This window comes from Nematostella vectensis, chromosome 12, assembly GCF_932526225.1.
Source record: "Nematostella vectensis chromosome 12, jaNemVect1.1, whole genome shotgun sequence".
Taxonomy (NCBI): domain Eukaryota; kingdom Metazoa; phylum Cnidaria; class Anthozoa; order Actiniaria; family Edwardsiidae; genus Nematostella; species Nematostella vectensis.
Genome location: NC_064045.1, coordinates 13,073,191 through 13,089,307, shown reverse-complemented (window position 1 = coordinate 13,089,307; position 16,117 = coordinate 13,073,191). Strand labels below are relative to the sequence as shown.

Here is a 16,117-nt window from a genome sequence, read left to right as displayed (position 1 = left end):
GCTCACCTCTATCTTACAGACTGTGTCCCTGTACATAGGAGAGCTCACCTTTATATTACAGACTGTGTCACTGTACATATGAGGGCTCACCTTTATATTACAGACTGTGTCACTGTACATATGAGGGCTCACCTTTATATTACAGACTGTGTCACTGTACATATGAGGGCTCACCTCTATCTTACAGACTGTGTCACTGTACATAGGAGAGCTCACCTCCATCTCACAAACTGTGTCACTGTACATATGAGAGCTCACCTATCTTACAAACTGTGTCACTGTACATATGAGGGCTCACCTTTATATTACAGATTGTGTCACTGTACATATGACAGCTCACCTTTATCTTACAAACTGTGTCACTGTACATATGAGAGCTCACCTTTATATTACAGCCTGTGTCACTGTACATAGGAGAGCTCACCTCTATCTTACAGACTGTGTCCCTGTACATAGGAGAGCTCACCTTTATATTACAGACTGTGTCACTGTACATATGAGGGCTCACCTTTATATTACAGACTGTGTCACTGTGCATATGAGAGCTCACCTATCTTACAAACTGTGTCACTGTACATAGGAGAGCTCACCTCTATCTTACAGACTGTGTCACTGTACATATGAGAGCTCACCTCTATCTTACAGACTGTGTCACTGTACATATGAGAGCTTGCCGTTATATTACAAACTGTGTCACTGTACATATGAGAGCTCGCCTCTCTCTTACAGACTATGTCACTGTACATATGAGAGCTTGCCGTTATATTACAAACTGTGTCACTGTACATATGAGAGCTCGCCTCTCTCTTACAGACTGTGTCACTGTACATATGAGGCCTCACCTCTATCTTACAGACTGTGTCACTGTACATATGAGGGCTCACCTCTATCTTACAAACTGTGTCACTGTACATAGGAGGGCTCACCTCTATCTTACAGACTGTGTCACTGTACATAGGAGAGCTCACCTTTATCTTACAGACTGTGTCACTGTACATAGGAGAGCTCACCTCTATCTTACAGACTGTGTCACTGTACATATGAGAGCTCACCTCTATCTTACAGACTGTGTCACTGTACATATGAGAGCTCACCTCTATCTTACAAACTGTGTCACTGTACATATGAGAGCTCACCTCTATCTTACAGACTGTGTCACTGTACATATGAGGGCTCACCTCTATCTTACAAACTGTGTCACTGTACATAGGAGAGCTCACCTCTATCTTACAGACTGTGTCACTGTACATATGAGAGCTCACCTCTATCTTACAGACTGTGTCACTGTACATATGAGAGCTCACCTCTATCTTACAAACTGTGTCACTGTACATAGGAGAGCTCACCTATCTTACAAACTGTGTCACTGTACATATGAGAGCTCACCTCTATCTTACAAACTGTGTCACTGTACATATGAAAGCTCACCTCTATCTTACAAACTGTGTCACTGTACATAGGAGAGCTCGGCTTTATCTTACAGACTGTGTCACTGTACATAGGAGAGCTCGGCTTTATCTTACTGTGACTGTGACTGGCAGTGACTGTGTCCCTGTCACTTGTGCGGACTGAGAGCAAATAAAAAACATATTCCACCTATAATCTGATTGTCACACCTGATGAGATGATATATGCCTTTTTTAGCTCAATTCTCTTTCCCAGCCTGTTTTGCATGCATATTTTTAATCCTTGTCTGTCAACTATCAAATGGTTGGTCATTATATTTATACACATGTTGGTTAGCAGGCCCGTACCCAGGGTTTTTCTTGGGAGGGTGAGAAATCCGTAAAAGTTGACCTAATTTTCTGGGGGAAGGGGGGGGGGGTGGAGGGGGTGTTCTCTGATAAAAATCTCCTACCAACTCCGAAAAAACAAAAAGGTTTTTTAATGTCTTTGCAGTATCTCCACGGGACGTTAATTGTCGGATTTGGCTACAAAAAAAGTCTGACTTATGGATTGTTGACATATCGGAGTGACCTAGCTTATGCTTTATAGTTTTGTCTACAAATAGCACGTCTATTGACAACCAAAAGTGGACTTTCGGTCGTTGTGGGCGGGTGCGTTCTAACCCCTGCACCCCCCTGGGTACGGGCCTGTTTAGATAAATGGGGAGATATATTCCTTTCCGCCAAAGAGTGCTTAACAAATGTGTACATATTGTATGATCATTAACACATACATATTGTATGTGTTAATGATAATATATTATATCATTCAGTTTTCATGAGCTATGCTATAAAATGCATCTAAAAGAAATGTGTGGTACTTATCCTCAGGATATACAAACCTGTTTCTCTTGCAACTCTCCTTCCCATTTACATGGATCATTCATGCACTTCACCTTAAGTGATAGCGCAATTCTATCAGTCTTCTTGTCAGCAAAAATTTGCTGAAATACATAAAAATATTAGTTTAAAAAATATTGGAAATACTGAAATACTGACAACAACCCCACCCCCCCCCCAAAAAAAAAAAACGACAAACAAAAAAACAGGATTCTGATTTGTCATGACACTACAATAACGGGATGTGTACCCTCTCTGAACTGGTTTTGTTTTCTATTTACTCTTGGTTTTCTCCTTATTATTCTTTTTCATATGGCTTTATTATTGATAATTCCTAGTCCATAAAAGTTGTAAAAAGATTTCAGCTGTGATACTTACGGAGGGTTTCAGTTGCTCATTGTCTACTGGGCAAGTTACAACATCCTTTCTAAAATGTGAAAAAGTGAGAAAAGTTGGCTTTATGATTTTAGTTTAAAAACAGGGTGGTGAAGTGTATTTTTGTGATTCGTGATTGGCCCTAAATTAAATTCGTGATTTATGAAAAGCCTAAAAATAAATTTGTGAATCGTGATCGAGTACTCTATCGTCATCCCCTATTGGGGTATTTTTACTTCCGTGGATTGTGAATTTGCATAGCTAAATTCGTGAAATGTGATCGTGGCACCGAGAATAATCATGTAACGGGAGCGACTGCAAAACAGTGCTCAACTTGACGGAACTGTAGTACAATCACTCCGCATCGATTGCAACGGTTTTTTCCACATCACGATTCATACATTTATACGTAAAAGTAAACATTGATGTCGTTGTGCAGGCCCGTAGCCAGGATTTTGAGCGGCGGGGGATTCGCTTACCCATTGGACCAGTTTCTCTTAGGTAGCTCGTCAGCTTGCAGTGGTACTCAATGTTCCTTCATCAGGGTGGACCTTCAAGTCGAGTGGGGTGGTTCTTCCGAACCCCCCCTGGCTACGGTCCTGTTGTGTGTTAGTTTAACTGAGGAGTGGATCAACCGCAGCGTTGACCTATGTACATTTTAAAAATCTTATACAGGAGCAAAGCAAAAGTTAAAACCATGATTTGCGAAAGCCTTTTTTTAAATTCGTGATTCGTGAAAGCCAGAAAAATAACCCCTGATTCGTGATGCATATGGTACCCCCTCTTCACCACCCTGGAAAAAGAGAAGCATTAAGTCACCAAAAAATTCAAATTAAATTTTGAAATTCCAGCTTTTTGGGAAGCTAAGAAAATTAATAAGACCAGAGGCTCGTCGCTTCGCTCCTCGTAGCCAAGACCGGTGTGACAGTAAACGAGTGAAGCTCGAGCCTCTGGTAGCCAGGCTACTGTGTCCGTAGCTTTGATGATAAGTGTCCCCGTACCATTGCTGGCCGCTGTTTCACTGTCATGTGGATTCAGCTTGTGTGATGTTTGTGTCCGTAGCTTTGGCGATAAGTGTCCCCGTACCATTGCTGGCCGCTGTTTCTCTGTCGTGTGGATTCAGCTTGTGTGATGTTTGTGTCCGTAGCTATGGTGATAAGTGCCCCCGTACCATTGCTGGCCGCTGTTTTACTGTCATGTGGATTCAGCTTGTGTGATGTTTGTGTCCATAGCTATGGTGATAAGTGCCCCCGTACCATTGCTGGCCGCTGTTTTACTGTCATGTGGATTCAGCTTGTGTGATGTTTGTGTCCATAGCTATGGTGATAAGTGTCCCCGTACCATTGCTGGCCGCTGTTTTGCTGTCATGTGGATTCAGCTTGTGTGCTGTTTGTGTCCGTAGCTATGGTGATAAGTGTCCCCGTACAATTGCTGGCCGCTGTTTCACTGTCATGTGGATTCAGCTTGTGTGATGTTTGTGTCCGTAGCTATGGTGATAAGTGTCCCCGTACCATTGCTGGCCGCTGTTTCTCTGTCGTGTGGATTCAGCTTGTGTGATGTTTGTGTCCGTAGCTATGGTGATAAGTGTCCCCGTACCATTGCTGGCCGCTGTTTCTCTGTCATGTGGATTCAGCTTGTGTGATGTTTGTGTCCGTAGCTATGGTGATAAGTGTCCCCGTACAATTGCTGGCCGCTGTTTCTCTGTCATGTGGATTCAGCTTGTGTGATGTTTGTGTCCGTAGCTATGGTGATAAGTGTCCCCGTACCATTACCGGCCGCTGTTTCTTTGTCGTGTGGATTCAGCTTGTGTGATGTTTGTGTCCGTAGCTATGGTGATAAGTGTCCCCGTTCCATTGCTGGCCGCTGTTTCACTGTCATGTGGATTCAGCTTGTGTGATGTTTGTGTCCATAGCTATGGTGATAAGTGTCCCCGTACCATTGCTGGCCGCTGTTTCTCTGTCGTGTGGATTCAGCTTGTGTGATGTTTGTGTCCATAGCTATGGTGATAAGTGTCCCCGTACCATTGCTGGCCGCTGTTTCTCTGTCATGTGGATTCAGCTTGTGTGATGTTTGTGTCCGTAGCTATGGTAATAAGTGCCCCCGTACCATTGCTGGCCGCTGTTTCTCGGTCATGTGGATTCAGCTTGTGTGATGTTTGTGTCCGTAGCTATGGTGATAAGTGTCCCCGTACCATTGCCGGTCGCTGTTTCTCTGTCGTGTGGATTCTCGTCGGCCTCGTCATTGTTGCTGTCTTCATGGCGAACATTACAACAGCTCTCACGTCAATCAATGTGGCACAGAGCTACGAGATCGCAGACATGAAGGTGACGTGGTACAATCAAGAAAAGACCGCCTTTTACGTCTTTACGCGCGTCTTTTCTCGCGTCCTTACTAAATAAATGCAAAGACGTCCCAACAGCGTGTAAATTGAAAATAAACAAAATGTTTGAATAGCAAAAAAAAATCCTTACTGTTTCCTACCTAATTTTTTAACCACAAATTACAATTAATTCAAATTTGTTGATGTATGTTGCATTTTAAAAAAAACATTAGTGTTAAGGTTGAATATTAAGCATGAATTAAAAAATGGCTCATTTTTTTTAAGGAAAAGAACAAGTTTGTCAGTCCAGGCTTTCTTGCCATTTTACGCCAGAGGCGACTTATCCTGCCGAATTAAATTATTAATGATGAAGTCGACCCCATGTTTACTGAGGAAGCTCTCTATGATGGTCGAACCTCGAACGGTGCTACTTTGGCAGGCCGTGAAATCTAGGCCTTATAATTACAATAGAAAATTGGAGAACGGAATTTATGAGGGTAAACAGTCGGGAAGACGGGATCGGGGAACAAAACTGGGACTCAGACCATTCCTCCTTCGACGATAACCAAACCTGAATCCACTCGACAGAGAAACAACGACCGGTGGTGTCCTTAAGCAGTTATTTTTTATAATTTCAGATTGCAGCTTTTATGAACAGCACTGAATACGAATTTGCCGAGAAAGAAGGATCCGAAATAGTAGGTAAGATTGCTACTGATAAATCAATAGAACTACAAATAAAATAATATAACAATACTCTAAAACTGAAACTTTTTAGTCGTCGTCTTGATATGTGAAGACCTGGTAAAGCTTTCTGCACGTAGATACACTGAACAGGCATGGGTGCTCTTAAAGTAGATGATATTGTTAATTGCATAAAAAAAGATAATCAAAATGACCTAATTTTTATCGCTATCGCTATCGTCATCGTCATCGTTATCGCTATCGTTATTTTTATTGTTATGACTAACGTTGTAAAATTTTTGACATATTTCAAAAAAAGGTTACAAGACTTTCCAAGACATGGCCGATGCACTAGAGAAAAAGATCGTGGATGGCATACTTATTGATCGCTACACAGCGGGTTCCTATGTACGTCACTACCACGAAAACAAACTCGAACACAGTCTCATCAGTGCTTCCCACGTCCAAATCTCCGGGCAACAGATCGGCTTCGTGATTAGCTCAAACAGGGCTCTTAAACTGACAGAAGAATGCTATTTTACACATAATGGCGCAATTTACGATGAAGATTGGTGGTTGACTGGACTTACAACCAAAGCTTTGAGTTACGCTAAGGAGGTGATTTTTTTAAGTTCTCCGTCACTGTGTTGCCCTACTTTTAACTTTTTAAAAGTAGATAAAATTATCTTAGATTATAAAACAAGGGTTTTAAATTTAAATTTGTTGCAATGTTTATTATGATGATGATGATAGAGGAGGTGATGATGACCGTGATTGATGATGATGGTAGTAATTTCCAGGTGGTGATGGTGGTGGTATTAATGATAACAATACTGGTGATGGTAATGACTGTGGTGGTGGTATTTATGATAACAATACTGGTAATGATGACGACTGTGGTGGTGGTATTTATGATAACAACACTGGTGATGGTGATGACTGTGGTGGTGGTATTTATGATGACAACACTGGTGATGGTGATGACTGTGGTGGTGGTATTTATGATAACAACACTGGTGATGGTGATGACTGTGGTGGTGGTATTTATGATGACCACACTGGTAATGATGATGACTGTGGTGGTGGTATTTATGATATCAACACTGGTGATGATGATGACTGTGGTGGTGGTATTTATGATATCAACACTGGTGATGATGATGACTGTGGTGGTGGTATTTATGATAACAACACTGGTGATGGTGATGACTGTGGTGGTGGTATTTATGATAACAACACTGGTAATGATGATGACTGTGGTGGTGGTATTTATGATATCAACACTGGTGATGATGATGACTGTGGTGGTGGTATTTATGATATCAACACTGGTGATGATGACGACTGTGGTGGTGGTATTTATGATAACAACACTGGTGATGGTGATGACTGTGGTGGTGGTATTTATGATAACAATACTGGTGATGATGACGACTGTGGTGGTGGTATTTATGATAACAATACTGGTGATGATGACGACTGTGGTGGTGGTATTTATGATAACAACACTGGTGATGATGATGACTGTGGTGGTGGTATTTATGATAACAATACTGGTGATGATGACGACTGTGGTGGTGGTATTTATGATGACTGTGGTGGTGGTATTTATGATAACAACACTGGTGATGGTGATGACTGTGGTGGTGGTATTTATGATAACAACACTGGTAATGATGATGACTGTGGTGGTGGTATTTATGATATCAACACTGGTGATGATGATGACTGTGGTGGTGGTATTTATGATATCAACACTGGTGATGATGACGACTGTGGTGGTGGTATTTATGATAACAACACTGGTGATGGTGATGACTGTGGTGGTGGTATTTATGATAACAATACTGGTGATGATGACGACTGTGGTGGTGATATTTATGATAACAATACTGGTGATGATGACGACTGTGGTGGTGGTATTTATGATAACAACACTGGTGATGATGATGACTGTGGTTGTGGTATTTATGATAACAATACTGGTGATGATGACGACTGTGGTGGTGGTATTTATGATAACAACACTGGTGATGGTGATGACTGTGGTGGTGGTATTTATGATGACAACACTGGTGATGGTAATGACTGTGGTGGTGGTATTTATGATGACTGTGGTGGTGGTATTTATGATATCAACACTGGTGATGATGATGACTGTGGTGGTGGTATTTATGATAACAATACTGGTGATGATAATGACTGTGGTGGTGGTATTTATGATAACAACACTGGTGATGGTAATGACTGTGGTGGTGGTATTTATGATAACAATACTGGTGATGATGATGACTGTGGTGGTGGTATTTATGATAACAACACTGGTGATGGTGATGACTGTGGTGGTGGTATTTATGATAACAACACTGATGATGGTGATGACTGTGGTGGTGGTATTTATGATAACAACACTAGTAATGGTGATGACTGTGGTGGTGGTATTTATGATAACAATACTGGTGATGGTGATGACTGTGGTGGTGGTATTTATGATAACAATACTGGTGATGGTGATGACTGTGGTGATGGTATTTATGATAACAACACTAGTAATGGTGATGACTGTGGTGGTGGTATTTATGATAACAACACTGGTGATGGTGATGACTGTGGTGGTGGTATTTATGATAACAACACTAGTAATGGTGATGACTGTGGTGGTGGTATTTATGATAACAATACTGGTGATGGTGATGACTGTGGTGGTGGTATTTATGATAACAACACTAGTAATGGTGATGACTGTGGTGATAGTATTTATGATGACAATACTGGTGATGATGATGACTGTGGTGGTGGTATTTATGATAACAATACTGGTGATGGTGATGACTGTGGTGGTGGTATTTATGATAACAATACTCGTGATGGTGATGACTGTGGTGGTGGTATTTATGATAACAATACTGGTGATGGTGATGACTGTGGTGGTGGTATTTATGATAACAATACTGGTGATGATAATGACTGTGGTGGTGGTATTTATGATGACTGTGGTGGTGGTATTTATGATAACAACACTGGTGATGATAATGACTGTGGTGGTGGCATTTATGATGACAACACTGGTGATGATGATGACTGTGGTGGTGGTATTTATGATAACAATACTGGTGATGATGATGACTGTGGTGGTGGTATTTATGATAACAACACTGGTGATGGTGATGACTGTGGTGATAGTATTTATGATAACAACACTGGTGATGATGATGACTGTGGTGGTGGTATTTATGATAACAACACTGGTGATGGTGATGACTGTGGTGGTGGTATTTATGATGACTGTGGTGGTGGTATTTATGATAACAACACTGGTGATGATGATGACTGTGGTGGTGGTATTTATGATGACTGTGGTGGTGGTATTTATGATAACAACACTGGTGATGATGATGACTGTGGTGGTGGCATTTATGATGACAACACTGGTGATGATGATGACTGTGGTGGTGGTATTTATGATAACAACACTGGTGATGTTGATGACTGTGGTGGTGGTATTTATGATAACAACACTGGTGATGGTGATGACTGTGGTGGTGGTATTTATGATGACTCTGGTGGTGGTATTTATGATAACAACACTGGTGATGATGATGACTGTGGTGGTGGCATTTATGATGACAACACTGGTGATGATAATGACTGTGGTGGTGGTATTTATGATAACAACACTGGTGATGGTGATGACTGTGGTGGTGGTATTTTTGATAACAACACTGGTGATGGTGATGACTGTGGTGGTGGTATTTATGATGACTGTGGTGGTGGTATTTATGATATCAACACTGGTGATGATGATGACTGTGGTGGTGGTATTTATGATGACAACACTGGTAATGATGATGACTGTGGTGGTGGTATTTATGATATCAACACTGGTGATGGTGATGACTGTGGTGGTGGTATTTATGATAACAATACTGGTGATGGTGATGACTGTGGTGATGGTATTTATGATAACAACACTAGTAATGGTGATGACTGTGGTGGTGGTATTTATGATAACAACACTGGTGATGGTGATGACTGTGGTGGTGGTATTTATGATAACAACACTAGTAATGGTGATGACTGTGGTGGTGGTATTTATGATAACAATACTGGTGATGGTGATGACTGTGGTGGTGGTATTTATGATAACAATACTGGTGATGGTGATGACTGTGGTGATGGTATTTATGATAACAACACTAGTAATGGTGATGACTGTGGTGGTGGTATTTATGATAACAACACTGGTGATGGTGATGACTGTGGTGGTGGTATTTATGATAACAACACTAGTAATGGTGATGACTGTGGTGGTGGTATTTATGATAACAATACTGGTGATGGTGATGACTGTGGTGGTGGTATTTATGATAACAACACTAGTAATGGTGATGACTGTGGTGATAGTATTTATGATGACAATACTGGTGATGATGATGACTGTGGTGGTGGTATTTATGATAACAATACTGGTGATGGTGATGACTGTGGTGGTGGTATTTATGATAACAATACTCGTGATGGTGATGACTGTGGTGGTGGTATTTATGATAACAATACTGGTGATGGTGATGACTGTGGTGGTGGTATTTATGATAACAATACTGGTGATGATAATGACTGTGGTGGTGGTATTTATGATGACTGTGGTGGTGGTATTTATGATAACAACACTGGTGATGATAATGACTGTGGTGGTGGCATTTATGATGACAACACTGGTGATGATGATGACTGTGGTGGTGGTATTTATGATAACAATACTGGTGATGATGATGACTGTGGTGGTGGTATTTATGATAACAACACTGGTGATGGTGATGACTGTGGTGATAGTATTTATGATAACAACACTGGTGATGATGATGACTGTGGTGGTGGTATTTATGATAACAACACTGGTGATGGTGATGACTGTGGTGGTGGTATTTATGATGACTGTGGTGGTGGTATTTATGATAACAACACTGGTGATGATGATGACTGTGGTGGTGGTATTTATGATGACTGTGGTGGTGGTATTTATGATAACAACACTGGTGATGATGATGACTGTGGTGGTGGCATTTATGATGACAACACTGGTGATGATGATGACTGTGGTGGTGGTATTTATGATAACAACACTGGTGATGTTGATGACTGTGGTGGTGGTATTTATGATAACAACACTGGTGATGGTGATGACTGTGGTGGTGGTATTTATGATGACTCTGGTGGTGGTATTTATGATAACAACACTGGTGATGATGATGACTGTGGTGGTGGCATTTATGATGACAACACTGGTGATGATAATGACTGTGGTGGTGGTATTTATGATAACAACACTGGTGATGGTGATGACTGTGGTGGTGGTATTTTTGATAACAACACTGGTGATGGTGATGACTGTGGTGGTGGTATTTATGATGACTGTGGTGGTGGTATTTATGATATCAACACTGGTGATGATGATGACTGTGGTGGTGGTATTTATGATGACAACACTGGTAATGATGATGACTGTGGTGGTGGTATTTATGATATCAACACTGGTGATGGTGATGACTGTGGTGGTGGTATTTATGATAACAACACTGGTGATGATGACGACTGTGGTGGTGGTATTTATGATAACAGTACTGGTGATGATGACGACTGTGGTGGTGGTATTTATGATAACAATACTGGTGATGATGATGACTGTGGTGGTGGTATTTATGATAACAATATTGGTGATGATGATGACTGTGGTGATAGTATTTATGATAACAACACTGGTGATGATGACGACTGTGGTGGTGGTATTTATGATAACAATACTGGTGATGATGACGACTGTGGTGGTGGTATTTATGATGACAATACTGGTGATGATGATGACTGTGGTGGTGGTATTTATGATAACAATACTGGTGATGATAATGACTGTGGTGGTGGTATTTATGATGACTGTGGTGGTGGTATTTATGATATCAACACTTTTGATGATGATGACTGTGGTGGTGGTATTTATGATGACAACACTGGTAATGATGATGACTGTGGTGGTGGTATTTATGATATCAACACTGGTGATGGTGATGACTGTGGTGGTGGTATTTATGATAACAACACTGGTGATGGTGATGACTGTGATGGTGGTATTTATGATAACAACACTGGTGATGATGACGACTGTGGTGATGGTATTTATGATGACAACACTGGTGATGATGATGACTGTGATGGTGGTATTTATGATAACAATACTTAGTGATGACAATACTTGGAGATGATTGCACGTGCAATCTAGAAACGCAAGGTGGGGTCCAGAGTAGAAATTCACTGACCACTTATCAACTAAGTTCAAATCGGTATCATCCTTAGCTCTGGCAATAGGTTACAAGATCCATCTAGAAACCTTTTCTGTCCAAATACATACATACACACCGTCTTCTTTCAAGAAGACCAACAAAGGGGTCAACCGAAGTCTAGCTTATCTCGTCACATGAGCAGGGAGGGGTCCGGACCCCTCGGACCCCATCTGGACACACGCCTGAAAAGTTTATATCATGATGACGAGAAGGAAAAAGATGACAGCAATGCCCTTGATATATTTTGAAGAAATAAACTGAAGTTTGTTGTTTATCATGTTGCTACTATTTATCATCAAAGTTACACTTATTCCCCCGTAGGACTTATCATGGCTAAGGAGGATAAGTATAAACTCAGCCCCCGCCACCTTCAATCTTTTTACCGACTCGAAAGCTGTGGTTCATCAGCTCCTGTACGTATCGCTTGGTCTATTAGCGGGATTGTTCCTTGTTGGATTTGCTGTGGACTTCTTAAGGAAGAGGAAGATAATTCTCAAACGTGCAGAAGGTAAAGCAAACGTATAATATAAGGCAAACGTATAAGGTAAGGCAAACGTATAAGGTAAAGCAAACGTATAAGGTAAAGCAAACGTATAAGGTAAAGCAAACGTATAAGATAAGGCAAACGTACAAGGTAAAGCAAACGTATAAGATAAGGCAAACGTACAAGGTGAAGCAAACGTATAAGGTAAGCCAAACGTACAAGGTAAAGCAAGCTTATAAGGTAAGGCAAACGTTTAAGGTAAGGCAAACGTATAAGGTAAGGCAAACGTATAAGGTAAGGCAAACGTATAAGGTAAGCCAAACGTATAAGGTAAGCCAAACGTATAAAGTAAGGCAAACGTATAAGGTAAGCCAAACGTATAAGGTAAGGCAAACGTATAAGGTAAGGCAAACATATAAGGTAAGGCAAACATATAAGGTAAGCCAAACGTTTAAGGTAAGGCAAACGTATAAGGTAAGACAAACATATAAGGTAAGGCAAACGTTTAAGGTAAGGCAAAGCATTGTGAAGTCTATCGCAAGATCGTAACTAGAAAATTTAGTTCAGGGGGGGCAAGCCACAGCCTATTTTTTTCTCTGTTTTTTTTTTGGTTAAAAAGCTTCTAAGAGGAAAGCTCACCCCCCCCTGCCCCCGTGCTAGCTACCGCCCTGACACGATTACATGATTTAATAATTTTAAATTTCCCGTCCTCCTTTCAGTCATCATTTCTTCTTTGTTTCTCCCAATTTCAACGTTTAGTTTGTTTTATTTGTTGATGGTTATTGTGCAAAGCTGAAACTCAGCAATTTTATTAATTGACTGACTGATTGATTGACAGAGGTAAGACCATCTGAAGGACCTACCATACCAGAGGACCGCCTGGAGATCGAACTTCTAGAAGGAATGCGACTCCTACAGGAACATTTTGAAAAACTGGAGCAACTCATCAAGCAAAGAAAATCATTTAACGACTGGGTGAAGCCTTGAGAACTCATGCATTAAATCATGTTACTTGACAACCACGTTACAAAGCACACTACGACAGCAAATAATTCTAAATTCGAATGCGCTCATTTTCCATTAGCCAGAAGATGATAAAACTTTATTTTAAAACTTTTGGACCGTCGTTCATTTCCCTAAATATTTTCAAACATCTGTAATTATCTGGTTCTGTCTTGTATAAAGAAATCTTTTACTGCCACAAAAAAATCAGTGCAGATCAGATTTACATATCAGAGGCTAAACTAAATTCACTTGAATCACTTCAATCCAACCTACAATGAAGCACGCGGAACCATATTGGGCGGCCTAGTATGTTAAGAGCGTCGGCCTCTCACCGCTGTGAATCATGTTAATCCTGGCTTTAAATGTTTTTTGTTTGTTTTGTTCCTGCCTTGATTCGAATTTGTGTCACAAGTATGTTGAAATTATTCTCCTACGTTCCCGTCTTCTCGGATAAGAACCACTGGGGACGCAATAAACCCCATGGCTGTGACCATCCCCAGTGACAGTACTTACTAGCAATACACACACAGGGGCACTAAATTTGGACCTAGCTCTGTTGTACCTTCCGCACCAGTATAACTGGTGCAAGTACAGACAAACAATAAAAATGGCTAAAGCTTGGATTAATCTATGGATCACAGTATTTCCTTAATTGATTAGATAATCTAATATCCAAGATACAATAATGCAAGTCGGTCGATCTGGAGTCTTTAAATGACAAAGAGATTAAGAGTGGACCAACTCATGAGGAGTCTGTTACGGTCCTGTATTGTGGCGTCGAGGGATAGGGCAGTTAATTTCAGGCATACAGCTCTTAGGAATGTTGTAATGAGCTCAAAAGTGTAAATACAAATCAAGGCCACTTGAACAGAAAATTTATTAAATACATAACTCTAGTAATAAAACAACATGTGTAAACATTATAACATTTCAAATTCATGCTTATGAAAAAAGGTTTAAGCGAAGCTGAGAAACAGCTTTTCGGAACAGCTTGGCCGAGGAAGAGGCTAAAAATTAAGCAACTTGTATAAGTATAATACACTCTTGTATTATAACAGCAGATGTAAGAAATAATCAAATATATATTCAATTTTAATAAAAGTTGTAATAACAAGTCCCAAGTTCTGAGCAGGATAGGAGAAAAGAACTATAAGTGTAATTCGAACTCAAGTGAGCATCACATGTTTAGATAATAGATCAGAAGTGCAAGAAAACTAAACGTAAAGCGAAGCAAGTGATAATGAGTTTATTAATTTGATTTTTTAATTAAAATATGGTTGAGTTGAAAGATTGACTATTTAAAGATGAAGGCACTACGGTGTGGGAGGTTAGCTAAGCCAATAGGAAGACGATTTTTGGCTCAATTGCAAGAAAAAAGACAATCAAAATCAATCTACAGTGCCATTACTGGACCAGTCACGGTATCATTTACAAGGACGCAAAGGCTGGAAAAGGTTGAAGTTTTGAAACTAGAAGCAGGATATAAGCAGAATGTCTCAAAATGGCACTGTTCATGAATCCCGCACGTTTATTGAAGGAATATGGCGAGTAGAAGGGCTCATCATTGTTGTCGTCAATTCAATGGCGCTCGCTGTTTTCCTGAGCAAGACATTTCGCATTAAGAAGTCAAGTTACCTTTTCGTCAACCTAAGCATTGCTGATCTTCAAGTTGGGTTGACACTGATAATTAACGGAATATATGGCATCGCTTATGACAATGTTGACAAAGATCTTCCTTACATTATCCCCATGAACAGGACTTCGGTGATAAGTTCATTGTACACACTCTCAGGTATTGCCATCGAGAACGCGTACGCCATTTTTGCACCGTTCAAACACCGTCTTCTTGGGAAAATGCCGTATATTTTTGCCATCGCTCTAACTTGGATAGTTCCAATTTTGACTTTATTAATATCAAGAATGTTATTTGAGTTAAAAGTTTGGTTAACAATCCAAATGAGTTTTGCAATAGGAGCTCTTGGGATTGTGTTTGGGTGTTATTTGGCTATTTGGATCAAGGCGAAGTACGCATCGCCGTTTGCCAATAATCGACCTGTCAACAACAAACTCACGGTTACGCTATTTCTCATCACATTGCTCTCATTTCTTTGCTACCCGCATACGCAGCATTCTCTCTTTACGATTCATGGCACGAAATAGATGTCCTTGATGACGACCATTTTCAGGGATTGATGTACGCTAGCTCATTTCTGAACTTTTTGGCGTATTCATTCAGAATGCCAGAATTCCGAAAAGAGCTTTGCCAATTTTTTTGCAAATGTTGTTTACGTAGAAGCGTTGCCGCGTCTGTCCAAGTTGAAGTACCTTTACGATCAAATCGTGAAGGGCAGCCATCTGTTATTTCGTTGAACGTGGTAACATCAGTTGAACAAGAAGAATCTCGAGGTAATGCAATATAAAATCCATTTGTGACGCATCTAAAAAAAGCCCAAACATGTCGGAATACTGGCTGATTATGATTATTTTTGGCAACAATTATTGAACAATTCATGGGTTGCAACGTGGGAACCCACGGTAGGTTCTGACATACATGTTGTTTGCTCAGCAACTTTTCCTCAGAAAATGGGCTCTAAAAGCCATGATTTTAATTTTGGGTAATGACAAGATA

The 16,117-nt window shown here is 40.4% G+C and overlaps 1 long non-coding RNA gene across 1 annotated transcript; it reads right to left on the bottom strand.

The window, feature by feature from the left end:
* Window positions 1–2,287: 2,287 nt before the first annotated feature.
* Window positions 2,288–3,491, bottom strand: LOC116603619. Its single transcript, XR_004290702.2, has 3 exons — window positions 3,140–3,491; window positions 2,664–2,712; window positions 2,288–2,389 (listed from the first exon to the last, which is right to left on the bottom strand). It is a non-coding gene; the product is annotated as an uncharacterized LOC116603619 (long non-coding RNA).
* Between the last annotated feature and the right edge of the window lie 12,626 nt (window positions 3,492–16,117).